The sequence below is a fragment of the Mus caroli genome, chromosome 9 (genome assembly GCF_900094665.2).
Source record: "Mus caroli chromosome 9, CAROLI_EIJ_v1.1, whole genome shotgun sequence".
NCBI lineage: Eukaryota > Metazoa > Chordata > Mammalia > Rodentia > Muridae > Mus > Mus caroli.
In genome coordinates this window covers 109,207,441-109,217,185 of record NC_034578.1, presented here as the reverse complement: position 1 = coordinate 109,217,185, position 9,745 = coordinate 109,207,441, and the positions used below count along the sequence as shown (strand labels likewise).

Here is a 9,745-nt window from a genome sequence, read left to right as displayed (position 1 = left end):
CAGGCCTGGTATTTCTCGGACCCATGATAAGGCAGAAAGAGAACCAGCGCCATAAAGTTGTTCTCTGACCTCTGCATGCATGACTTGTCTGCACCCATACACCCGGACTCGGAAGCACACGCACACATGTGCGTGCATGCCATGTAGACACAAATAATACATTTTAATTAAAGATAAGACTTTTCAAGTAAACTCCCCCTGAGAAAGACTCATCACAAACACCCCCACATAAGTGTTAAGGGGATTTCTCATCATGAAGACATTAAGTGTTGAGGAGGGGACGGGCAGTGTAAGAGGCCAGCACAGTAATGGGAAGTGCACTTTATCTCACCAGATGCCTTGAGAGGTATTGGCTGGGTTTGTGTGTATAGACCTATTTCTCTGCTGATACTCTAAAAAGATCGATTCTGTCACGTTCCCTGCAAATTCAGTGTGAAGTCAGCAAGTTTCAGAAAATTTCCCTATGCAAGTCGCCATGACTCTAGAATAGTAATGTAAACTCAGATGGGACGTCAAAACATGGGGCAGAATTCCGTAGTTAACATGGGACAGACAGACCAACGGAATGGCTATCATGTCCACAAGTAGATTTCTGTCGTTCCTGTTGCTGTGACAAACATTCTGTGAGGCAACTGAGAGTGAAAATATCCATTCTGGTTCACAGAATGGTCTGCGTCCGCTGTGGGGGAGGGACAAGCTTGGACTTGGGACATTGGCCATGTCGTAGCCACAGGACAGCGAGGAGTAGCAAATGCTGGTGCTCAGCTCCCCCTCCTGTTTATTCTGTTCAGGACTCAGCCTCAGAGTCACACGGCCGGAGTCACACAGCCGACTTCCCAGACTTCCTGTCTCAAGTAGTGAGGGTAACCCCATTAGGTGTGCCCAGAGGCCATCTTCCTGATGGTCCCAAAGTCTGGCATGTTGACAACACAGCTGTAATCGTCACTACTTCCTTGTGTCCAGCATAACTCTGCATTCTCCAGTACTGTTCCAGGGGAAGCTGGGGGCTACTTTTCAGGAGCAACCCCTCAAAGGCTGTGAACCCTACTTCAGCCAACCTTGATTCTTTTATGTTTTTATTTTTAAAAATTACTCTTGGTGTGTGTGTGTGTGTGTGTGTGTGTGTGAGAGAGAGAGAGAGAGAGAGAGAGAGAGAGAGCACGAAGGAACATGGACAGACTGGCGGACTTGGGGGTCTCGAGGCCTGGCAGCAGGCCCCCTTACCTGCTGTGTGCTTTCCCTGACCGGCCCTCTTTGTTCATGCCTCGTGCTCTAGGGTCTGTCTGTCAGCATCCGTTTTGTTCATCAAACCCCGAGTCAGGAACTGGTGTGAGCCGTAAATTGGCCATTGGAAATATCACCATGTCTATTTGTGGAAATGAAATTGAGTTCAGTTTAAAGATGTGCGTGGGGGACAGGATGTAAGTACCCAGGCGATGTGCTTTTCCTTCAGTGATATGAAGCCGAGTCATGGCAGGGAGAGCAGGTGCATGCATTCTGGCCCACTTGGTTCCTCTCTGTCTCAACATACAAAGGTCTTGTTCACTTTGAGTGAGTCTAGATTTTTCCAAACAGCATGCTCACTAAAAGAAAACTTCTTCACCCAGGGGCCAGCAGAGCCTCAAGGAAGACATCTTTGTGTCAAAGTTTCCCAGGCAGTGTGTGTGTGGCCTCAGGCTCTTGAGCCAGCCACATTGCCTGGGTTCAGGTCCAGCATACACATACACACACATACACACACACACACACTCTCTCTCTCACACACACACACACAGACCCTGTGTCTTGCTCGAGTAACCCTGTCTCTGAAATGGATACAGTGGTCCTCTCCTAGTGTGGCTGTGACAGGTGAATAACGAGGCCCCTGTGGGTGGCACACAGGGCATAGTCAGTGGCTGTTTTTATAATCAGACATGTCAATGTAACTGAGACAGTAGATTGATTCTCCATGTGGTAGGCAATTGAGGATGTTCAAGGAGACCCTAGCTGACTCCCTTTTTACCTTATTATACACTTCTGTATTGGCCTTCAGCATGGAATGTGTACATAGGTAGTTTGTGGGAACACTTGGGAGGCAGCAGTGTGGCTACTGGGGCAGGAGAGTCTGTAGGTGAGCAAGATAAATTCCCATGGAGGTCCTATAGGAGAGATCCTGATGGAAGCATATGTGTTTATTGCCCTGCTAAGGAATACTTCAGGCTCACAGTTGAGAATGAAAGACATAGACGGCCTCTGTGACAACCTCTTTCCTACCCAACCCCTCAAAAGAAACAGCCTGGACAGGAAGCCATTGAAGAGAACTCTTCAAAAACTGTGATAGGCTCTCTCTTCTGGGGACGGTGCTTAGAGGCACTCAGAATGGTCCAGTGTTTGGCATACCGTCGTAGGCTTTCCGACTCTACAGCCTGAAGCAAAACAAGGCTGTCTCGAGCCTCTGGCAACAGGGTTGTTTCCTTTATACCAAGAAGTTAGGAAAGCACCTAAATCCAGATGTGGTGTGTGCCCAGGCAGACTGCGGAAGTGGGGTGGGGGTGGGGTGGGGAGGTCGTGCTGTGAGACCCAAAGTCCTTATGAGAGTGTCTAAGACAAAGCAGCAGGTCAGCAGGGTCTGTGGTGGTTCCCTGTGTGCCAAGCGTGTCCATGTCAAGCCAGCTTTCCTTACTGAGGAGCAGAAAACCACTGTGAAAGTGTTGAAGACACAACAGAGTCACAAAGCAGAATACATATGCAGCTTTTTTTTTTTTTAAGTAATAAAAAAATTGTGATGGGGAGCTGAAGTGTAGCTTTGCACGGTTGGTGGCTTCTGGCAGGGGTGGGGTGGGGAGGGACTCAGTTCTCCTAAGGGGCGGCCGCTGGGAATTGGACCACACTCCCGTGAGTGTGGGCGATGTGACTTTGTGTTGTCCTTCTTTTCTTATTCTTCTTGGAGGAGGTCACCAGTTATTGGGAAATAACTAGAGTCCATTATGTAAAACTCCCAAATAATCAATAAGAATATTATGTTGGGGAAAAATAGTATGACTCAGTATGTCAGCACTGGCATCATCTGTTGAGCCAGTGTAGCCTTAGGTGTCTATGTATTCACAGAGCATTGGTGAGTGATGTCTGTTATCTCTAGGCCTTTGGTACAGTGTAGGTCCATCATGGTAGTGTGTGGCACTGCGGCATTCTAGGGCTCTGTCATCCATCGCTGAGCCCACAGACATTTAACTCCACGTGGCTGTTACTTTGAAGACTTTGGGGACTTGACTGGAGTACGTTTGCCTCTCAGCTCTCACATTCCTCACACATCTTCTCCTTTTTACCCACACAGCATTGCGCCAGCCCTCACACATCCAGTCCCCTACAGTGTCTGTCCCTTGCACTGAGGTACACACAGTGTGCCCACTCCTGTGTCAGAGGGACCCCCTGAGCCCTGCCACACCTGAGGCTGCCTTCTTCTAAAGCCATTACAGATGTCACCGGGACTCAGTGAGTTCCTCTGCCCCCTTCCCAGTCTTTCTCTTGTCCTCTAGCTCCGTTTGCCTGGGAAACCCAAGTAGAGTGGAGACTCTTTGCCAGGGGAGCAGATACAGCCAACCAAGTGGGTTTTCTCCTCAGGCCTTTGGAACCACATTATTTGAGGCTCCAATATCTGAACCTGTTGGGGAATCTACACCAGGAGCTGGTGCTGCATGCCAGGCACATTCGCCGGTGTTGGGAGCCCAGCGTCAGCACTGGGGAAACTAGATAGAGTGTTGGTCTTCAAGGAGGTGCAAGAAGGGTCCATTTCTCCATGTCCAGTTCTCAGAGCAGGAGAACAGAAGTTCAGTGACTTCTGGTTTTAGAGAATTTGTGTAATGTGACTAAAGCAGAATGTGCACACACAGACTCTTAGGTTTTTACGGCAGTGACAAGAATTCAGTGTGCGCTCTGTGTTGTCAGCCGGGGCTCTTGGGAAGTCTGTGTCAGGCTATGGTTTAGGTTTTGTCTCCAAGTTGTGGTTAAAATATTGACACCATCTCATCATCTTGCCTTTCCCCTCTCTCTCTAGAATATTCTCCTTCTTGGACATCGTAACTCTATGCCGATGTGCACAGATCTCCAAGGTAGAGTACTGTCTGACTCTTACTCGGTGTCAGTGAGAGAGACGGGTTTGGTTCAAACATAACATTACAGTTAGACCTTGTCCACTAAAATAACAGCGTTATAATTGTACATTTATTTTTACTTACTATACACCAAGAATAAAAGTTAGGGTAAGAGTCATGACATATCTGCTCGTGGCCCTCACCCAGCCTCCTCTTTTATGTCCATCTCCCAAGGCCTGGAACATCTTAGCCCTGGATGGCAGCAACTGGCAACGGGTGGATCTTTTTAACTTCCAGACAGATGTAGAGGTAAGTTAGTTCAGTTAATTAGTTTACTTGAGGGGTGTGTGTGTGTGTGTGTGTATACTTGCCAAAGGGTGTAAGTGGAGGTCAGAGGACAGCTTGAAGGAGTTGGTTCCCTCCGCCCACCCGCCCACCAAGCAGGTTCCGAGGATCAGACTCAGATCTCAGGCTTGGCAACAGCCATCTTTACCCACTGAGGCATCTCTCTGGTCCCGTTAGTGGTAGTGTTTTTGAGACAGGGTCTCTCCATATTGCAAGTCCCCACAGCAGGTGGGGAGAGGGGATGCCAGCTGCTCTTGCATAGGACCTGGGTTTGGTTTCCAACACCACATGGTTAGTCACAACCATCTGTAACTCCTGCTCGAGGCAGTCCGATGCCCCCTTCTGGCCTCTAGGGGCTCCTGCATCCACATGGAACACAAACTCACACAGGCATACAAACATACATGTAATGAGATAAACTAATTTTAAAAATCAGACTGAAGAAACTGCGGAACCAATAGGTTGAGTCACTGACACATCAGGGAACTGGGTTACACACCTGTGGGTTCACAACATCAGCAGAATAACGTGTTGGAGTGACAGAGTTCAGGGCTTCTCTCCTCTTTCTGAGCTTGTGTGCTTCTCCGAGGTGAGGTGCTAATGTGCCTTCAGAGACTGACCACATGAGACCAAGAGATGGCTCAGTGGGCAAAAGCTGTTGCCACCAAGCTTGCCTATGTGAGTTCAGTCCTGGGACCCCACATGGCAGAAGGAGAGAACAGATTCTTGCAAATTGGCCTCTGACCTCCTTACCAAGGTATTTATGCATGTACACACATATAAATAAATAAATAAATAAATAAATAAATAAATAAATAAATAAATATTTCCTCTTCGGTTTTCACAGTTTAAAAACAGTTTTAAAATGCTACTCACCCACAGCTGAGGGCTGTCACCAATTGATAGTTGCTGGAGAGCGAGGAGTCCCTTTTGTTAAGAACATTGCCCCTGGTGAGCCCTTTGTCCCAGTGGAGTGGCACACGTCCATGAGTGTATGGACAGTACAAACTGGACCTACAAGGTGACAAACAAGACAAACACCCCACAGGGCTGGGGGATAAGGGAGAGGCAGGTCTGGGAGAGGCTGGGGACAAATGAGTGTAATGAAATCAGATTGTACCAAGATTCTCAAAAGATCTGACTAAAAAGTCAAAGGCCAAAACTGCGAAGTGACCACCCAGTATGTTAAAGCCCTAACTAACTCTGTATGAAGTGACCGCACAGTACGTTAGAGCTCTAACTCAGGCTGCAATGCTCATTTGAGACCTTTTCTCTCTCTCCCCAAGCCTCTCACTGTAATAATGTGTGCCTATGGTTTGCTGTGCCTAGTGGGTACCGAGGGTTATTGAATAAATATTGAACTGGCAAAGGTCTTGGTATTTTTTTCCCTCTGAGAAACAGTGGTCTGTAGTTACCGCCACATACATGACTTTTAAATTTTTCTTTATTTTTTATTTTTTTAATTCAAAAACTTTGTTCCAGTGAAGGAAGAATAAATCCTGAAAATGGAGAGATACGGTGCTGCGGGGTTCAGCTGTGAGGTGCTTACATAGCCTTACACACTGAGATTTCCCAGGCCTAATTGTCTTTTTCCTTTGGTAACAAGGATTTATTTTGCAGTTGTCTTGGATTTTGCTTAAACATCATAAAGTCCAGGTAGAAAGGTGGCTCGGGTTAGAAGTGCTCTGTGCTTTTTTAGGGGACCCAAGTTCAGTTTCCAGCTCACAATACTGGAGAGCTTAGAAGCACCCGTAAACTAGGGTTCCAGCACTCTCTCCTGGCCTTTGAGGGTACTCACACACATATATATATAAACTAAAATATGTATCTTCAAAATTAGCTCAGCTAATCCTACAGAAAGCATGATAGACACACCAGGGTCAAGGTTCACGCTTGCAGTCCAGCTGAAGTGTTAGCCAGGTAGCAGTGTGTGCCGGCCCCTTAGGTGCTGTGGTCTCTGCCCTAGAAAATTCAGTGTTTATGGGTCTCTGCCTAGATGGCGGGGCGTAACTGCATGCCACATAGACATACAATGCACGCACATTAAAAAGACTGACTTCCCTTTCAGCAATGTTATTTTATGCTCCCAGTGGCTTCCACAGCTGTGGTCCAGTCGGCTGGCTATGAGTGTGTGTCCAAAGCCTTGGAAAAGCAGCAGGCAGGCTCTCAAGAGAGTCCTCAGTGCCTGCAGCAAAGATGGACTCCCACTGCACATAGGAATGTGCGCACACAGTTCAAGTACACCGTTAAGAATTAAGCAGCATGCAAAAGTGACTGTTTCCCATCCTTCTCTGTTTAAGGGCCGAGTGGTGGAAAACATCTCCAAGAGGTGCGGTGGCTTCCTTAGAAAGCTCAGCCTGCGTGGCTGCATCGGAGTCGGGGACTCCTCTTTGAAGTAAGTGACAGTCACAGTGACCACTTGGTCACAGTAGCTGATGGTTGACAGAAAAAGCAAAGCAAACATGGTTTAGACTTTCCTTCTGTCCTTTCTGTGGTAATTTACATAATGAGAGACCTGACTCTGTCCTGGGGACAAATGGCTTCACCTGACTGGTGTGAGCTATCTCTCCTGGAAGCCAGTGGGACAGCTACACAGCATATGTGGAGTGTCGGGGTGTGCATTAGATCAGCACTGAGACTTGTATGTGCTCAGTCTCCTCTGTGCCACCCCCCCATCCCTGCCATCTCTCTAGTTTCTTAGAAGACTTTACTCACACACAAAGCAGTTCTTTCAAAAACGCCTCTATGGTAGGAGAGAAGTCTGCTCACTCTCGATGGGGCAGGATTATCGCATTATGTTGGTTTTATTACAGCAGTCAGTATCGCTTGTGCAGCTGAATGCATACGTACCCCCTTCCTCCTAGGTAGCCATGGTTGCTTGGAGTGGCAAAGGGTTTCTTAGACTTACAGGTTACAGTGCATCATCAAGAGCAGCCAAGGCGATAGCTTGTGGCAGAGGCCATGGAGGAACTCTGCTTATTGGCTTACTCAGCTTCTTTTCCTACCCAGCCCAGGCCCACCGCTTAGGGATTGTGTCATCCAGAGTGGGGTGGGCCTCATCCATTAGCAGTTAAGATAATGCCCCAAAGCTGGCCACAGGTCAGTCTGGTTGAAGCAGTTCTCTAGCTGAGTTTGGAGTCTCTACCTGGTTGGAGTCACCTCTTCCCAGGTGACTCTAGGTTTATATATAGTTGACAGATGAAGCTAACTGTGACATAGGGCTTGATGGGAAACATTTATCCTGCTCAGCCATCTCTCCAGACCATAAAAGATTAAAAAAAAAAAAAAGACAGAGTCTCTCTATTGTATAGCTCTGGCTATTCCGGAACTTGCTATGGATGGCTTTGAACTCACAGATCCATACCACACTCAGCCTCCATGAGAATTTTTTTAAGCAGGAATACAGTGGAAAGGAGGGTGGATGCAGGCCATGCGGTGTGACTGTGGTCAACACCCAGAGTGGAAAATGCCATAATGCGATTGTCACTGTGTACAGTGTAGATATACTAATAAATTAAAGACTAGTCCAGGCCATCAGGCCAGTTTTTCTGCCTACAAAGCTCTGTACATCAGTGAAATGGACGTGCTAGGCCGGAAGCAGGATATGTGCTAATAGGCCTGATGTAGCTAGCTTACAGTGCAAGGCATAAATCTAACAGTTGTCTCACGGAAGACCCAAAGATGCATGTGAAAATGTGGACTGCTAGTGGGTCTATCAAAGGCCATTTATTTGTTTGTTTTTTGTCTTAGGATCTCATGACGTAGCCCTGGCTGGCCTAGAACTTGTTCTGTAGATCAGGCTGACCTAGAGGTCATAGAGATCCACCTGTCTCTGCCTCCTGAGGGCTGAGGTTAAAGGTGTGGCCCACCATTGCCTGGTGAGAAGTACCTTTCACCATGGGATGGAAACTCTGGTTTACCAGGAAAACACTGCTGAGAGACCAAGAACTGGTTTGTTCTGAATTTAAGACCAAAAGTCTATGTTGATGACATAGATATCTGTGCATCCGAGGAAGACTGTTCCTGCGTGCACTCCTGCCATTCAGAGCAGTTGCCCTGAGGTTCGTTCACCTTGCTGTAAATACCAATTGTTTGTTCCTCTCTACGGCCGAACAGCAATCCATCCTCCAATGTACAGATGCTGTATTAGAGGCTGGGGAGATGGCTCAGGGGTCGTCTTACCATATAGGCATATGTATATCTTTTATCTTACCATAAAGGCATAAGATAGAAGATAGAAGTTTGCTTTCTCTTGATGGGACAGGATTATCACATTATGTTGCTGCCCTTGCAGAGTTCCCAGCACCAGTGTCAGGCAGCTCCAGGGGATCCAGCACCCCCTGCTGGCCTCCATGGGCACCTGCACTCATGTGCACACATACATATGGGTAAACTAAAGGGAGCCTCTTACAACTGTATTTATTACACCAGCCTCACTGAACCGCAAAGCTTAGCCTAGCCTTAGGTGTGTTTAGAACACTGCTTTTTAACCACAGAGCTGAGCAAACCCACCCAGCACAAAGCCTGTCTCATGTCTCATAGTGTAGTTGTGAGTGTCTTATATGCTTTATTTAACATCTGCATCTAAACACAACATGGTCTTTCTGGGGTTTCAGTGTTCATTCTTGTTATCATGTGGCCAGCCAGGAGCTGTGCCCCCATATACGTATTAAGAGTATCTGACTGCAAGTATTTGTGTGTCATCCCCTCCCTGAGAGTCTGACCTCAGGTGTTAGGGAGCTGTGGTCACTGAGATAAGCTTAATGTCTGAAAAACTTAAGGGAAAGTTTATTTCAGCTCCCAGTTTCAGAAGGGCTAGTCTGAGCTGTCTACCCTGTGCATATTGAGAATATGTGGCAGAGACAATTGTCAAAGATCAGGAAGCAGAGAGCAAGAGAGGAAAGAGCCAGGGAAAGATAGTTCCAGGGACCCACTCCCCGCAACCTGCTTCCTCTATCTAGGTCCCTCTCTTCAAAATCCCACAGCATCTAAGGGACCCAGTGCTCTACACATGAGCCTGTAGAAACAGGACAGATTCAGACTGTCATACTGCAACACACCAAGGTGGGAAACCAAAACTGAAAGTGTGATTTCTACTAACTCCTTGTCTTTGTCAGGTAATCACTAAAAGTCCAAGTCCAACCAATTGTCAGTCAAGGGATCTGCAGGGGGGGTCCATGCAGTCACTGTCAGCTGGAGGATCTGGGTCCTGTGCAGCCACCCATCAGCTGTGGTATCTGCTGCAGTGGGGGTCCCGTGCAGCCACTGTCAGCCACGGTATCTGCTGCAGTGAGGGTCCCATGCGGCCACTGTCAGCTGGGGATCTGCTG

The 9,745-nt window shown here is 47.6% G+C and overlaps 1 protein-coding gene and 1 pseudogene across 3 annotated transcripts in view; both read left to right on the top strand.

Annotated features, from left to right (window-relative positions):
• The first annotated feature begins 2,358 nt into the window (after positions 1 to 2,358).
• LOC110302450 lies at positions 2,359 to 6,814 on the top strand (annotated as a pseudogene).
• Fbxl2 (F-box and leucine rich repeat protein 2) overlaps positions 4,025 to 9,745 on the top strand; it is a 40,004-nt gene continuing 34,283 nt past the window's right edge. For 2 of the 3 annotated variants that reach the window (XR_003837565.1, XM_029481418.1), the window contains exons 1-3: positions 4,025 to 4,088; positions 4,305 to 4,379; positions 6,716 to 6,810. The gene's annotated coding sequence lies outside the window, so the exon portion shown is untranslated. Of the gene's footprint in view, positions 4,089 to 4,304; positions 4,380 to 6,715; positions 6,811 to 9,745 lie in introns of those variants that run through there. The other variant, XM_029481420.1, reaches the window with a different exon arrangement.